The sequence below is a fragment of the Amborella trichopoda genome, chromosome 13 (genome assembly GCF_054954075.1).
Source record: "Amborella trichopoda isolate Santa Cruz 75 chromosome 13, AtrichopodaSantaCruz75HAP2 v2.0, whole genome shotgun sequence".
NCBI lineage: Eukaryota > Viridiplantae > Streptophyta > Magnoliopsida > Amborellales > Amborellaceae > Amborella > Amborella trichopoda.
The window spans coordinates 15,614,713-15,632,599 of record NC_142348.1 but is presented as its reverse complement, the minus strand read 5'-3'; positions in this window follow the sequence as shown (position 1 = coordinate 15,632,599).

Genomic DNA, 17,887 nt, shown 5'->3' with positions numbered 1-17,887 from the left:
AATTTTTTGTTTTTTGCTTTTTTTGTAACCCATGATAGAGTTTTTTGTAATCCATGATTGAATTTTTTGTAATCCATGATCGAATTGTTTTTTTCTTTTTTTGTAATCCACGATTGAATTTTTTGTTTTTTTTTGTTTGTTTTTTTTTGCAATCCATGATCGAATTTTATGTAATCCATGATCGAATTTTATGTAATCCATGATCGAATTTTTTGTAATCCATGATTGAATTTTTTTAAAATTACTGATTTTTTTTTTTAATCCATGATCGAATTTTTTTTTGTAATCCATGATAGAATTTTTTGAAAATTTGTGATTCTTTTTTTTTAATCCATGATCGAATTTTTTTTTGTAATCCATGATAGAATTTTTTGAAAATTTGTGATTTTTTTTTTTTTAATCCATAATCGATTTTTTTGAAAATTTGTTATTTTTTTTTTAATCTATATTATTCAAAGAGAAAATGAGAGAGATGATGATTCTGAGGCCACCCTATCCCAGCCATATTATTCACATATCGAGTCCCAACAGCAACAGTGTAGGGATGCACACGACAGTGCAGGTGAGCATGAAGGATGGACAATCTTCGGGGATTTTAGATTGGGAACACAACAAAACACTAACACTCAGGGATTTGGGAATAGTCAGACGCCTGCTAATATCGATGATTCGTTTTTAGATCGAATCAATGAATTGTTAAACGAATTCAATCAATGGCACCAGCGTGACCAAGAAGAACAATAACGTCGTCTATCATTTTTTTTTTAGATCATATGTTACTAATTTTGTGCTTTATTGTAGTCTGTGTATGTTGATATACTTATTCCATGATAATTATATGTTTATCCTTTTGTGTGATGTAAATTAAATGCTGAATGACGATTCATGCAGGGAAAGAACATATCAATATTCGCATATTCATTCAAAAACATGAAAATTCTTAATGGAGTACCCTCATTTCTTATTGAATTCCTAAGAAACAATATTTATAATGAATTTTAATAATTTTTTTTGATTTTTTTTAAGTTTTATTCTGACCGATTCACCCGATTCCCGATCCGGATCGCCGATTCGCCGATCCGGATCGGTTTTTTGGAGGCCCGATCCGGGTCACCGATCCGTTTTTTAAACCATTGCATTGGACACGTTTCTATAAGTCCATGTAAAATGGACAATGTTTAAAAATCTATTTTGGAGTCGGATTTTCGGATTCAATTTTTAAGGACATGTAATATCCTCTCCATAAATATAAAATATAAATAGTTTTTTAAAAATAAAAATAATTATTTATGAGTAAAACATTTAAATTATTAATTTTTTTTAGATGGACCACCTATTTTTGCATCCATCTAAAATCCCATATTGTAAAAATGTGGTCTTGTCCGCATGAAACAATTTTCTTTAACCATTTTGCACTCTTCCACTTCCTTGTACTAATTATTTCCTGATGTTACTTATAATATACACATATACTATAATAGGATATTATTTTTAATAATTAAAATAAAATAGACTTAAATTGGAAGTGATTATCAAATAATGTGATCATCCACAAATGTGCATAGCATACTGGTTTGAAAAAAACAAAAACAGACTCCTATGTACAAACTTAATTCAGGCTGAGGTTTGCATAGGATTGCAACCCTAAACAATTAAAATAAGGCGCACCGCCAATCTTTGTTATAGGATGCAATTTTTTTTAGATGGCCTAAGGATCTTTTATTGCTAATTATAAGATTTTAAAATTCAAAAATTGTTTAAATGCATAAAAATATTAAAAATAGACAGTCTATATGCTTTCTTGCCAAATGATACCATTTTGGCACATGAAATCCCCTTTTTTTTTTCATACCCCTACATCTCGGATGTCAAGATAATTAATTAGATATTGTTCCAACATCAAAATAGCCTTTTCTAATAATCTTTGGGGTGTGGTTTGCATGAGATTGCAACCTTAAACAATCCAATTAAAGCGTACCTCTAAATTTTATCATAACTTTAATTTTGTTATAAAAATTTATTAGGATGGCTTGAGAATCTATTTTCATGTCTAATTAAAAATTTTAACCTCTAAAAATGGCTCACATCAAGTAGACATTTTCAATATTGTCATGTGTTCAAAATGGCTATAAACACATGAAAATATTGAAAATCGACGGTCCAGATAATGTGTTGGAAGATATGTTATTTTGCATACATGACATCTTTTTTTCGTTGCCTATTCATATGTTGGATGGTTTTCCAACATCCAAACAATCTTGTATGACGGATTTTTGAGGTACACCTTTAATTCTACATTTTAAATTCTACAATTTAGTATACAACTTTTCCCTTAATTAAAGATGTATACTGCTACTTAAACTCAATAGAAACAGTTGCTTTCCGTCCCCTCCTTGGATTGAAGTTTCCATGTGTACACAATATATTGAAAGCTAGGGGGAAGAAAACCCGCAAATACGGACTTTCTAGGCACTTTACCTCTGACGTAAATTTTTTTAACATATTTTTCCCCAAAACCAACTTTTTTAATTAATACCCCCAGTACAAAAAGTTTAATTTTTTTGACAAAAATACCCTTCTCAGATATAATAAATCATTTTCAGATCCCAAAAAAAGGAAACACCGGAGTGCACTTATGCTATTTCTAAACGCTGAACTTCCCATTTCTCCAATCGCATAATCCCCATACGGTCACAATAAAATGCCGGACTACCCATTCCAACAAAATAATCGCCTGACCTCCTCTTCTAAATGCCAGACTGCTCCCTCCAGTGAAAATAATTTGTTTAAAAAAAATAAACCTTTTATATTGGACGTATTAGCTAAGCAAATTTTCCAAAAAAAATCTAAGGTGATGCTTTCCATCTAAGAGAATAAAGCTTCAAGACTCCAACCCTATCTTTCAAGCTTCAAATCACAACCACCTGTCCAGAGTGAGGGACCAATCGTAACACATGGAAGCAAAATTAGAAACGGAAGCATCAAAGATTAAGTCAGATTATAGGCTACCAATGCACACTTCCTGTTTGTGGTCTCAAGTACATTGCTCTCAGGTATGTTTTTCGAATGGTTGTAAATATATTAAAGAAAAATACACAAAGAATATCGTTTACTTTTAATATAAGGAATTCATAGTCACTTTTATCCGTCCAGCTATCCAATCTGAAATGTAATAGTTAGTTTGAAATGTAATAGTTAGTAGTAAATGTGATCTCTTTATAACAAAGATAAATAGACTGATAATATATAAGATACAATCCCCTACTAATTTTAAGAAATGTAATGTAATTTAAAACACATGCAATAGGAGACTTCACGTAACACCAAAACAGGACAATACTATTCACTATCTCAAAAAAACTATTTTATATAATTATTGCAAAGAATGACACTGAAAAAGATGGACTTCACAACAATAACAAAAAAAAACTAAATAACTTCATTTATATATATATATATATATATTGATGGACAACATGCCATATAATTTTACTATGAGAAATTGAGTGCAATTTTTTTCAATTCATTATGGCTACACGAGAAACTAGGCTAAGGCTTAAGTGGTTAGCAATTGACATGCATTGATCATATGGGCGCAGTTTGTATTAGCTACCCACCTTGTATTATAGAAGTAAGGTGGCCTGCTAAAATTTGCTAAAAATATAGTTTCAGTTTCGAAAAGTTTACAATGCCTTGACGATACATGCTTCACCCTAATTATGAAATTGAAAATACTAAAAATGATACTGATACTTTCAAGTCTATAATAAACACATGAAAATCTTGAAAGATAGACAGTATAGATAATTGTTAGAATATACATTATTTTTAGGAATTGAAATTATGTTCTTTTATATCCATATATTTGGAGTTCGAAATGATCAAGTGGAAGATTTTTCAACTTCATATCACTCTTTTCTATTAAATTATTTAGGTGCACCTTACGGGTTGCAACCTTGTATAAATTTTTTTCAAAAGATTTCTTACTCCCATGGGAGTATATAATCCATTTACTCCATCGAGCAAAAGTTACTTTAGGAATATCTTGTTGATCTCAAATTTTAGGGATACGATCTCTAGAACTTGAACGACAACATCAAAGAAAAAGCAATTTCAACTCTGACGAATATGAACTATAGAATCTCAAAAACGATATAAAACAAGAAGCAATTTCAACTCACTCTCAGTGTGCCTAAAAAAAAATCATCAGAACCGTCCAATTTTTGGATGGAATGATTATGTTTATAAACTCAAAATTTATTTATTTATTTTTGAATAATCATCTATTTATTATTAATTCCGACTTAAAGTGATCCGGTCATTTGGACAAAAGTTTGTGACTTTTTGGTAAAGTTCCATACATAGAGAGGAAAAGATAGAACTAAAGCAAAGCGTGTGAGACGGTGAAAGTTTAGTTAAAGAGTTAATGGCGGGGTCTATGCTGCTGCCGCGGCCAACACGGAAATCGCTTTACTCGAATAAAAAGGACAAGCCAGACTCATTGCCCTCGCACTCAACGTAAATTTCAAGAATGCACTTATCGTAATTAATTAATTTATACAAAAAAATTATATAAGGTTGTAGCTTTAAAACGTAGAATTAAAAGTGCACATCAAAAATCCATCATAAGAAGTAGTTTGGATGTTGGAAAACCCTCTAATTGACAGTCTTGACATCGAGATATATGAATATGAAAAGAAAAATCGAGTTTACGAAATAGTATATCTTGTAACACATTATCCGGACCGTCCGTTTTCAAGATTTTCATGTGTTTATAGATTAGCTCTATTTGAACTATTTTTAAAATTTAAAATTTTAAAATTAAAGCTAAAAATAGATTCTCAAGTCATTCTTACAAATTTTATATAAAAATTATATTTATGATAAAATTTGGAGGTGTGCCTTGATTGAATTGTTTAACGTTGCAACATTATGCAAACCACAACCTTAATCAATTTCGGTGTTGAACCTCACGATGGCCTTCAGATTTTGTTTCTACACTTGATTATAAATTTGCAGTTAAAAAAGTAAATAGTGGTGCACATTTTTAACAATAAATCCAGCACTTCTAGATAGTGTTATTAAATGCACTAATTTTTAGAACTTAGATTTATTTATTTATTAATGATGTTGAGGTCGAAACTAATCATATTGAGTGTTTTACTTTTTTAGATAGGGATAAATTCACTATTTTCTTTATAGATGTTAGGTTTGGATCTCAATGCTAATGAAACTCTAGATTTCATGTTGGGGGGCCTAGTCGCCCTAACCACCCAAGCTTAGGGGTCAAGGCACAAGTTTACTTTTTGTGGTACCCTTGGTTTTATGCGAGTTTTTCTTTTAAAAAGTAACACCAAATCAATACCCATCTTATAGTTCAATTTGCAAAATTTGACCACTCACTATTAATATGGTCAAAATGGTTATTCTTTAAGAAAAATATACAAAGAGAACATACTTTTGGTATAAGGATATCACATTTATTTTTGTCCCTCAAATTTCAAATTAGGTGGTTGTGAGGATGATATTGCTTAGGTCAAAGTTTTGTTTTTTATTTTTTTATTTTTTTAAAAAAAAAAAAACGAAAAAAAACTTGAGTTTTATGATACACCTCAAGACATCTAATTTAACATTTGAGAGCTAAGGATAATTATGACCTCTTTATAATATACAATCGGGATTGTTTATTTGAAAATCAACATTAAAAATAACTAAATTGCCAAATGGTGTTTAATTAGTCTTTATTGAATTTAAGAAGATCAAGAACACACCAATGAATTGGGGGACGCATTGGAGTTGAGGATAATTTTGAAAGTGATATCGTAAAGCAGGGGTAAACAAACATTGACGAGATTCGTTGAAGAAAGCGCATGGGACCGGTTGATGACTACATCAAGAGGCATCCCACGCTAGGGTTGAAAAAGAGCGGCATGGTAATTAAATATTTCTTTTACTTAACTTTTGGATTCTCATTTATCATTTTCTAATTTCGTGGAAAACGACTTAAACCTTCTGGTCTGATTCTTTCAAGTGACAAATATACCCTTAATAACGAAACTAATCCCAAGCCGGAGCGCATGTGCCGTGCTCCCAGGAGAGCAAATTGCATACTTGTTCCCACAGAAAAAGCTAATTTTTTCTTTCTTTTTTTCAACTAAAACTTGAGGATTCCTTTTTTAAACGAAAGAAAGACTTTGGAGTTTTCTACAACCAGGTTTGACCCTCAAAATTGGATAGTTAAAACCCAAGGTTTTCTTCAAGCATTTTTGCAGAGATGCATTTTTCTCAAATTGATAACCCACTGAATAGGTTGTATCCTCAAAATTTGATATCCAAAAGTACTCATAGCAATTAGGAGAAAATTTTTCCACGGTAATAACGAAAAGAAATGTATATAATAAGATTATTTATTTTTGGTATGAGGAGATCTAAACTATTATTGAATGTTATATATGAATTGGGTAGTTGGGATGTATCATTGATAAGGCACAATCTAAAATAAAATTTTTCGTATGTTGTAACACATTTCAATCCATTAAATATCATATTCAATGGTTAAAGATGATTGTGACATCTTTTTACTAAAAATAAATAGCCTCAATGTCTCATAGTATACAAATCCTTCCCATAGAATGTAGATTGTTACCCATCCGCCATTGCCGAAGAAAATGGACGATGGGTGGCATTCTATATTCAGTTACAGTTTGTTTAGTGTGGCAGGTAGATTCTTGAAAGAAGACACCAAGCATTTCATACAAAGAGAGAGGAAAACAAGCATGGCATGTGGTGAGGAACTAAGCACAGGGTGTAGCAGCTAAGCATTGCCGTGATGCAGGTGTGTAGAAGACGTACATTTCATCACCACCACACGATTTCTATGTGAACAGTGAATGTGCTGTCTGCGTCTTCCGCTAGGCACATTATGCGTATATTATCAAGAGGACATTAAATGTATGAGAAGGTGCAGTGTGTCCTTTGAAGTTTGTATGTTGATCATCCCTAATTATTCATTTTTTTTAGGGTTTTTAATTCTAATTTTTCCAAACAAATCAGTAATTAAAAAAATGGATTGGAGGAGCGGATCTTCCACCCCCAATACCGATCTGGATCATTCTAGAATCGTTTGGATTGGTGATTTAGTTTTTTTTAAATAAATAAATAAAATAAAATAAAATTTAAAATAAAGGTTTTATGGGTTGGAGATTCAAGTGGGGACCACAATAAACATTAGATGAGCTTAAGGAAATAAGGGAAAAAAAAAATGCAAAAGGGGGTTTTGGGGGGAACCGGGTTGAGACAGATACCATTTTGGAACTGGTTCAATCACTACTGATTCTGCATCCAAATCGGCAACCCTCATCAGAAATCGTTAGGCTTTAAAACATTAAAACAAATAGAAAAAAAAATTACACACACATTGGAAAAAAAGTTCCAGTATTACCTAATGATCAATATTTTCCCAAAATGTATGTAGAGGTCCTAACTTTTTTTTATCTTTTTTATTTTGCTAGTTTTACCCCCTCTTTGATGTCACAACATCGGACCAGTTTTTTGTTTTATTTTCTATTTTACTTTTATTCAAGTCTAGGTCTGTTAGATACCCCAAACATCAGACATATGCAATTCTGCGTAAATCTGACGGCTGAACTCCTCTCTACATTTGTAATTATAGGGGCGTCAATTTGATGTTTGAAACATCATACCGACCCATGTTATGTTCTTTTTAAAAAATAATAGTCTATCTGATGTTTCAGAAATCGGACCGGCCTCCTCCCTGTGTTCCTAGGTAGAAGGGCTCGGTTCGATGTTCTATACATCAGATCGGTCCATGTCGAAAAAATTTGTAATATGGAGTTGTTCCAAACATCGAATTGCCCCAACCTTTGGGCAGTTTGGTGTTATCAACTATAGACCAACCCAAATTTGACCTATGAGCTCTCAAATAGTCTTTCACTTTAATGAAATTTAAAAATAAATAAAAAAATAAAAAATCAGTTTGATGTTTGTAACATTGGACCATTGTCCAAAAAGAAAAAAGAAAAAAAAGTGAATAAGTAGGACCTCCATGTAATACCATAACTTTTTCAGGTCTATCCATAAATTTTCCTAGATACAAATATAATGGAATTTATTATATGCATGTTTTACTGAAGTATTAAGATAATTCACATGAACCCTCCATGTGCATGAATGAGAGAGAGAGATGGAGAGAGAGATGGATATGAGAGCTTGAGGAAAGAGCTAAGGTCCCGCTTAGATCATGGATTTTCCCCTCTGCAAAACTCGGGTTTAGACCCATCTACACTATATGCGACCACAATTTTGCTCCAAATATCGTAATGCTTAGATGCATTTTTGTATTAGAGTATTCAATTAACTATATGTTGCAATCTATTTTCGAAAATTGACTTAAAACCTTGGGCATATTACCCTAAAAACCTAAAAGATATGGATGTTGGTTCCCAATCAAGGGCAGTCCGCTAACCGTCTTGTTTATTTGGATAGGAAATTGAGACCCTATATAGTAAAAAAATTGTTGGAAATATCAGAAGGTCACAGGAAGGCCCCTACACAGTAATATACTAGAGCCAATATTAGAGGATCATTATATTTGGTGTTGAATGACCTTTGGGTTTATCTAGAGTTATCAACTCCTCAAAATACAAAATTTCAAAGTTAGAAGGGGTTGTGATGGGTGTATTTATCAAAACAATCATTATTTTTTTATTAAAAAATTATTTAAATATGTAACTTTACCATTAAACAAAAATAAATTTGAAATTTTTACATATCTTTTCTAAAACACCATCTTTTTTCTATTATTTTATTCTCTCTCCCCGTGATCTAACAAAACCCACCCTCTCTCTTTCTCAGTATTTTCCATTCTCTCTCTCTCTATTTTTCTTTTCTTTCTCTCTATGTACCTACACGGATCTCGATCGTGAGGGGGGAGCTCTGCTGCGAGAGTTTCAAGTACTTGTCGGACACTGAGTCATTGAGGGTAGGGATGGAGGAGGACCAATGGCTGAGATTCTTCTTCATGGATGAGGGGCCAGTAGAGCTGTTGGATATGGTTAGAGGCAGCTCCGCCATGCCCAAGGGTTCTTTCTGGCTCTCAATGGAAGAGCCTCTTTCTCTCCTTATTGAGAAGAGCCTCTCTCTTTCTATTGTTCTCTCCAAATTGTCTTCTTTTCATTTCCAAAATCCCTCTCTTTCTGCAATTTTTAGAAGAGTCTCTTTCTGTTTTTATATTTCTCCCAAATTGTTGTGCTCCAAATTTTCAGAAGTTATTCTCTCCAAATTGTCTTTTTTTTCATTTCCAAAATCTCTCTCTGCCATTTTTAGAAGAGCCTCAGCGAGGCTATGAGCTGGCATCGAAGAATGACGTGTACTGAACCACACATCACTCAAAATGAAATGTTCAATCTATTCGTCTCTTACTACCATGGATCGACATCAAGGGCTCTCTCCCTAGGCGAGCTGAGTGCAACAAAAAAAAATCCAGGATAATCCTTTGAAGACTTCATCATTCGATTTTGCGAGGCGGCGATGTGGGTCATTGAATGTCCATTCACAGACCCAGCAAAGATCTCCATGGCCCTAGAAAATGCCTCTCCCGAATACAGGTGGTTAGGTGCACCTCGATCTCGCCCTTCAGGTTGAGATGACTTGGTGGTGTGGTTCCAGGTTCAAGATGGATCCGGGACTTGAGATCGCACTCTCAGGAACCGCGTAGAGGAGACGTGGGTAGGAATACCAACCGATGAGAGAGGAATTGGGTCGTGAGGCGGGACTTACCTCACATGGGTCCATGATACGCTGGGACTGGCTCGCATGGGTGCCCTCTTAGATCACGTGGACTGCACCCCTGACCTGTGGTCGGTTCGAAATTGTCTCCTTTGACATGTTTTTTCTTCCCTGCAAACACACGCACACACACACACACGTTCGAAATTGTCTCCTTTGACATGTTTCTTCTTCCCTGCAAACACAAACACACACACACGTTCGAATCTAATGGTAGTGTTCCCAAGGTCATTTGATGCTCCGTTGATGGGGCTGTAGTTATATGGTTCATTTTCAGGGTGCTAGAGACTGATATCCCAAAACTGTTTCTTTGTTTGCACTACCTTAAATTTGTCGAATCGTGATGAAACTTGGTAGATGTTCTTAGGAGACCCTTAGGAACGATATTGAACCTTCTTGCGCCATTTTAAGACTTTTGGAGATTTCACTTCTATATCAGGGCTTATTGACCTACGGCTTCCAAAGTCCACATGCATTTTGGTACCTGTGGATCTAGGTCACGAGTAGCTCTCTTCTTATTCACATTGGGGAAACAAGTATTGAAAAATACCTTCAAAGAGATTGCCTCGCCGAATGTTGTGCTTCAAGAGAAGTGAGAAGGACAACATTCAGAATCAAAATTATCCTTCGACTTTAGTTTTCTTCCTAGCCACGATCACACAAATGCCAAAGGGATACTCGTGCGAAGGTGCTTCTCGGAGGGTGACCAAATTTCTCTGACGGCTGGGGGCCTTGTTTAAGGGCATGTAGACTTAGACGTGGAGACTTTTGGGGGATGTGGCCTTGTTTAAGGGCATGTAGACCCAGACGTGGAGACTTTTGGGGGATGTGTTTAAAGTCACCCTTATTGGACGTACAAATACTTTTAAAGTCCTCACCTTTGTCCGACATATTTGCCTCATTGTTTACTGTTACACCAGGTTTTCTTTGACAAGCAGGGTACCTCTATGGGCCCTATCCTGTTAAGTCCAGTCAACGGCTTTTTGTTGGCCTTTCTCGAGTGTCTGGTCAGGTCAGGGAGGGATTTTGGTGGGGCGGCCTTGAAAGGGCTCTACCTTGGTTGCTCTGAGCAGGTATTGATCTGATTTGACAGTTTCTTACCTGTGAGAGATCTTTGAGGGGTGATTTTAACATCTATACCCTGTTGGACGTATGGTGGGATAATTTTAAAGTCTACACCCTATTGGACATATGGCAGGATGATTTTAAAGTCTACATCCTATTGGATGTATTTGAGGAATGCTTGATAAAAAGAGAAAAAGAGGGACGAAGGCTAGTTTGACTTTCACTTAGCTCTTCAAGAAGTAGAGAGAGAGAGAAAAGAGATGAAGGCTAGTTTGTTTTCACCCAGCTATTCAGAGAGAAGTTAGAGAGAGAAAAGAGAGACAAAGGCTAGTTTGAGTTTCATATAGCTCTTCGGAGCAGAGGAGAAAAGAGGGACGAAGGCTAGTTTGGCTTTCACCTAGCTCTTCAGAGAGAGAAGAAGGATTACTGAGGGATGCTTTTAAAGTCCTCACCCTGTTGGATGTATTTGTGGAGTTGTTTGGTTTAACAGTTTCTTGCATGTGAACTTCTTGTTTTTGGGTTCTGATAACAGGGTATTCTACTACCGAGGATTTCTCTTAAAGTGCCAACTGAAGCCGCATGTTGAGGCGAATGCTATGTTAACCTGTTTATTGGTTTGTGTGCCTTTTCAGGTTTTCACTAAGACAGGGGAAGCGATGCCGTAGAGACGATTTTCACCAACCTCCTTTTTCATTAGGCTCTTTTCCCATGACCTGACGGCCATATCTACCCTTTTCACCATTTTTGCTCACGATGCCCTTTCGGGTTTTCACCTGCCTGGTTCTTATTTTACAGATCATTCTTACTCATGGTTTCGTGACCATCCTGTCTGCCATTTTTACTCATGGCGTTGCCCTTTTGGGTTTACACCATGCCCGTTTTTTTTGTGGGGGCATGTTTAAGGTCATGCCCCAAGGGCCTAGGCTATGATATAAGGTCATATAGTCTTGACTATTGTGTGAAGCAATTTAACATCATGCAGTCAAAACGTGCACTATAGTTTAGGGTCATATAACTTGAATCATCATGGTGATAGATGATGGTATGTGGAGGCCATAGGGTGAGTATGCTAGTGGCCTGACTCACTTGGGGGAGATGGCATGAGACCGTCTATGTATGATAGATGATGTTTTGTGTGGAGGATGGGTGGCCCATTAGCTGTCGGTGAGTATAGATGACGGAATGGCTCACCAAGGATTGATGAGCATGGGCTGGACTCACTGGGGAATGTCGCAAGTTCATGAAGGGCAAGTGAAGGTGGTACACAAGTGCGGATGGGCCAGCTAAGGGAGGCATGCATGGAACGGCACGCAAAGGGCGCGCGTGCAACGGAGGGGGTGTGACAACGTCTTTAAGGTCAAGCCACTAGGACCTAGGTTGCGGTTTAAGGTCGTATAGCTTGGACCATTGCAAGAAGTAGTTTAACGTCATGTGGCTAGGACGTGTTCTACAGTTTAAGGTCATGCAACTGGACCGTAGCGTAAAGCAGTTTAACTTCATGCGATCAGGACGTGCGCTACAGTTTAAGGTCATGCAACTAGACCATGGTGTGAAGCAATTTAGCATCATGTAGCCAGGACGTGTGCTACAGTTTAGGGTCATGTAACTGGACTGTTGTACAAAGTAGTTTAGCGTCATGTGGCCAGGACGTGTGCTACAATTTAAGGTCATGCAACTAGACCGTGGTGTAAAGCAGTTTAATGTCATGCGGTCATGATGCGTGCTACAACGTAAGGTCATACAACTGGACTGTGGTGCTAAGCAGTTTAATGTCATGCGGCCAGGATGGGTGCGATAGTTTAAGGTCATGCAACTAGTGGTTAGATGCCTTATTCTTGCCCCAAGGTTGGGATGACGCGTTTCAAGGGGAACTCGAGACTTGAGACCGCTCTCTCGGGAACCTTGCTAAGGTGCAAGGGCAGGTACACCAACCTGTGAGAGAGGAATTTAATGTGAGGCGGGATAAACCTCACCTGGATTCGTGACTCACTTGGGCTGACTCGCGTGGGCGCCCTCTTAGATCACAGCGGAAAGCCCCCCAGTCCTACAACTGGTTCAAAATTGCCTTCCTTGACCTGTACTATCCTGTTTCTGCGATCACACACACATGTTTAATTTTATAAGACAAGTGGGCCAAGGGATCGCACCTTATCTTTAGGTGAATGCACACAGGCGTGCACATCCAAAGGAGGAAGTGAAGAATAAGAGGATAGAGATTGAGATGATGAAAGGAGAAGAAAGAGATAAAATAGAGGAAAGAGAAGAGAAGAATTTGACCAAGTGGCTAGACAAGTACAGTGATTGACCCGGTGTGGTGGCAAGACGGGCACATTAACTCAAACCAGCACGGCGGCAAAACTACGTGACGACAGAACCAATCACCGACCAGCCTGACATGATGGCTAGCCTGTCGTGGCAGCAAGACGGGCATGGTAACTCAGATCGGCATGGCAACAATACTGCTCGATGATGGGACTACCATGACAGTGTTAGACTAAGCCTGTCCCATGATCAAATGAGAGAGAAAGAAGAAAGAAGAGAGAGATGAAAGAAAGAGGGGAAAGAGAAGAGACAAGGGAGAAGATATAAGAACGAGAAGAAGAAGTGAAGAGATAAGAGAAAAGAAGAAGATAAGAAGAGAAGAGAAGAACGAGAAAGAAGAGGGAAAGAAGAGAAATAGAGAAAAGAAGAAGAGGAGAAGAAGGGGAGAGAAGAAAGAAAAGAGAGAAAAGTGAGAAAAAAGAAGAGAGAGAAGAGAGGAGGGGAAGAGAGACGGAAGAAAGAGAATCAGAAGAGAGAAGAGGGTAGAGAAAATAAAGAAGAGAGAGAAACAGAAGAGAGAATAGAGAGAAAAGACAAGAAACATAAGAGAGAAGAAAGAAATAGAAGAGAGAAGAGAGAGAAAAGAGAAGAAACAAAAGAGAGAATGAAGAAGAGAAGGAAGAAACAACAGTTAGAAGAGAGAGAAAAGAGAAGAAACAAAAGAGAGAATGAAGAGAGAGGAGAGAAAAGAGAAGAAAGAGAAGAGAGAGAAGAAAGAAAGTAGAGGAGAGAATAAGAGAGAAAAGAAAAGAAAGATGAAAGAGAACAAAGAAGAAAGGAAAGAGAGAAAAGAGAGAAGAGAAGAGAGAGAAAGGAGAAGAAAGATGGGAAGCATGGACAGCGATGGGGTTCCGCTATCCATGATAGAGGAATGAGAAGAGGAAAGAGAACATGGACGGTGATGAGGTTCCACCGTCCATGACAAAGGAGAGAGAAAGAAGAAGAAAATATGGATAACGATGGGGTTCTGTCGTCTATGACAGGAGAGAGAGAAAGAAAAAACATGGACGATAATGGGGTTTTACCATCCATGATAGAGGAGAGAGAAAGAAGAAGAAAACAAGGACATCGATGGGGTTTTACTGTCCATGATAGGAGAGAGAAAGAATAAAACATGGACAGTGATGGGGTTTTATTGTCCTTGATAGAGGAGAGAGAAAGAAGAAAATATGGACATCGATGGGGTTCTATCGTCCATGATAGAGGAAAGAGAAAGAAGAAGGAAACATGAATAGCGATGGGGTTCCATCGTCCATAGCAGAGGAGAGAGAAAGAAGAAGAAAACATGGACAGTGATGGGGTTTCATCATCCATGGTAGAGGAGAGAGAAAGAAGAAGAAAACATGGACATCGATGGGGTTCTGCCATCCGTGACATAGGAGAGAGAAAGAAGAAGAAAACATGAATGATAATGGGGTTCCACTGTTCATGATAGAGGAGAGAGAAAGAAGAAAATAGAGAAGGCACGTGCGACAATAGGCATTGCTGTGCACGTAAAAAAGGACAGACGCGACCCGGCTTGCCACTTTGGGAAAGGGCCTATTCAATGTCTTTGTCAGAAAATAGAGGAAGAAATATCGTGCGTAGCGATGAGTATCGCTGTGCATGACATGAAGACAAGGGAATTTGCATAGAGGCCCAGCCCGTCACTCCGGTTAAGGCCCCGACTCACGGTGCATGTTTCAGGAGATTAAGAAAAGAAAGAGGATGTCATGCTCGACGATTTACACAGCCGTGCATGACTGGAGAGAAGAGAAAAATGAAAGAACAGAGAGAACAAGAAAGAGAAGAGAGTTAAGAAAGAGAGGAAGGAGAAAGGAAGGAAGGAAGAGAGAGAAGGAGAGGGAAGAAAGGAGATTAGGAAAGAGAGAGGAAGGATTATGAAAGAAAGGGTGATGAGTAAGGAAAGAAAGCAGAGAAAAAGAAGAAAGAAGGAGATGAAAGGTACACACGACGATGGCCCACTGCCGTGCATGCTGAGAGAAGTGCAAGAGATAGAAAGAGGAAGATAGGGAAGAAGAAGAGGAGAGACTGAGACTGAGACTGAGAGAAGAAGAAAAGGGAAAGAAATAAGAGAGGAGGAGAGGCACGCATGACGATGGCTACTGCCGTACTTGTTTGAAGCTGAAGGAAAGAGATAGAGAGAAGAGACAAGAGAGGAGAGAGGAGAGAGGAGAGAGGAGAGAGGAGAGAGGAGAGAGGATAAAAGAGAGAGGAGAGAGAAAAGAAAAGAGAGGAGAGAGGAGAGAAAGAGGAGGAGGAGAGAGAAGAGAGGAGGAGAGAGAAAGTTACCTTCATCGAGGGATACCAGACTTTTCTTCTCTCTCCTCTCTCTCTCTCCAAGACATTCCCACAACCTCATTATAAAACTCTCTAATTTTATTCATGAAATTGAGCTTGAGGGAAGCCCTTTACAATTAGGTTTACCATATATTAATAGAATTAGGCCTTCAACATGAGTGGATGCCCAAAATTTGACCTAATTGATGATAATTACAATTTTATTGAAATAAAATAAAATGTAAAAATGAGTACAAAAGGATGGATTCGCCCCTACCCAATAATACATAAAATTTCAAAACAGTCCCTGCTGCTGCCCTAGAACATGCGTGATCTTCCATGGATGATTCGGGATTATTCTGGTGCCCGTTTGACAAAACGATGATTGCTTTCTTGGTGAATTCGGCATGACGATCGATTTAGTATTAACTTCGAGCCACATAACACGTTTTTAGGCCACGATCATGCAACTTGAAATTTGTATGAATCTTGAAAACTTTCGATCGATAGTGTGCTCATTTCTTGATGTATTTGCTTAGTTTCTTTGCGGAATCGCACTAAGCATGCTGTCATGATCACGTTGCAACAAACGTAGCTCGATTTCGGGTCCGGATGAAGATTTTGGAGTGCAACCATTCTTCGAGTGGGTAAGAGCTGTGAGAGGAGGATTAGAGAGGATACCATTGTGGTTCAGGTAAGTGGATCCATCGCCATTACATTATAATCATAAGGATGCATGGATTTTATGCTTATGAGATGAGCGATGAAAACGTATGTGTTGTAGCAATTCCTCATGCCTTGTTCATTGGAATTTGGGGTTTTTGTTCTATGATGAAGATGGATGCTGGGAATGAATGTATGATTTCTAAATTCTATATGAAATGCATGTTTAAGTTTGTACATTGTGAGAGAATAATTGCTATCATGATCTTTATCATGAAATGAAGGTTATGGTGTATGTTCTTGAGGTATGTCATATGATATGGTGAAATTCCAGAAATATGTATGTTTTTTAAAAGAGTTTTTAAATAGAAAAATGAGGTCCGATTGACCCCAAATCACCGCCATTGGGAGGATATGTGAGTCTAGTAAAATGTTTATTTTTCCCAATGTCGAAATTATCTATAGCAATGATGTTATGATTCATAAATGCATGTATAGGTCACTGTTGACTGTTTTTCCAGAACTTTTCATTGACACAGCGGTGGTCACTGAATTTAATTAATAAAACAAAGTCTATTTTTGGTGAAACCATAGTCGTTTGAAAGATCTTTGAGTGGGTTAAAATTTTCATGAGAAATTATTTTGAAATTCTTCTTAGAATGAAAGTTATACACCATTTTATGAGGATATGTCACTGTGGACAATGTTGACAAAATTTAAAACTACCACCTTGTTTGGAACGGATCTTTGGACAACCAAATAAAGCCCAAATACGTTCAAACTAACACTGTTAGAAATATATATGTATTAGCTTAAACTTTGGTTTTGAATCATCTCAGGTTACTTTATGGATTGAGAGTTATAGTGATACGAAGCAGGGGGTGTCGTTGTTCCCTGTACGCAGTAGGGCACAGTTAGTACCCCCCTATCCCCTTGAACTTCTAAGAGGTCAGGGTCTAATTGTGTTCAAACCACCTTCATTTGAAATATAGGTATGTTTAATATAAAATTTGTTTGGGAACCGTCTTCAAACTCTAAATGGACTAAAAGATATGACTCTAATTGTGAGCACACGTCATTGCCTATATTGCAGGAAATTGAGCGGTAAAGCATAACTAGAATACTATTACTATTACTATGATACTGTCATATTGAGATGCTGATATTGTCATGATGTGACGTTATACTGTGATACTGAGAATGTAATAATGCAATACTGAGTTACTGATGTGATATTGAAAGCCACGATGAGACTGACCCCTACGCAATGGGATACCCATTGGTAGTGGGTATTGTTCTACTGTGACACCCAATGATGTAGTTATATATGTATATATATATATATCATGAGATTGGCCACTACGTAATGGGGCACCCATTGGTAGTTGGCTTTGATATAATGAGAAACACTGTGATATTGCTATACCATGAACATTTTGTGTCACTGGCCACCACGCAATGGGACACCCAATGGTGGTTGGATAGTGTGTGCCAGAAATTGATGTCCATGCTTCAAACGCAATGATAGGAATGAGGTTCAAGAAGTGAAACTGGAAAGAGGGTGGGTCACTCCCCCAAATATTTTGGGCACTATGCATTGGGTCACCCAATGGTAGTGTAATGCTCTCTCAAAAGAAGGGCATAAGGAGAGGGTCGTGTCTTGCAAGGTCACTACCCATCGAAAATCCCAAAGCACGCGGGGGATGTGTGTGTGTGTGAGGGCATTACGAAGTGGGACACCCACTTGTCA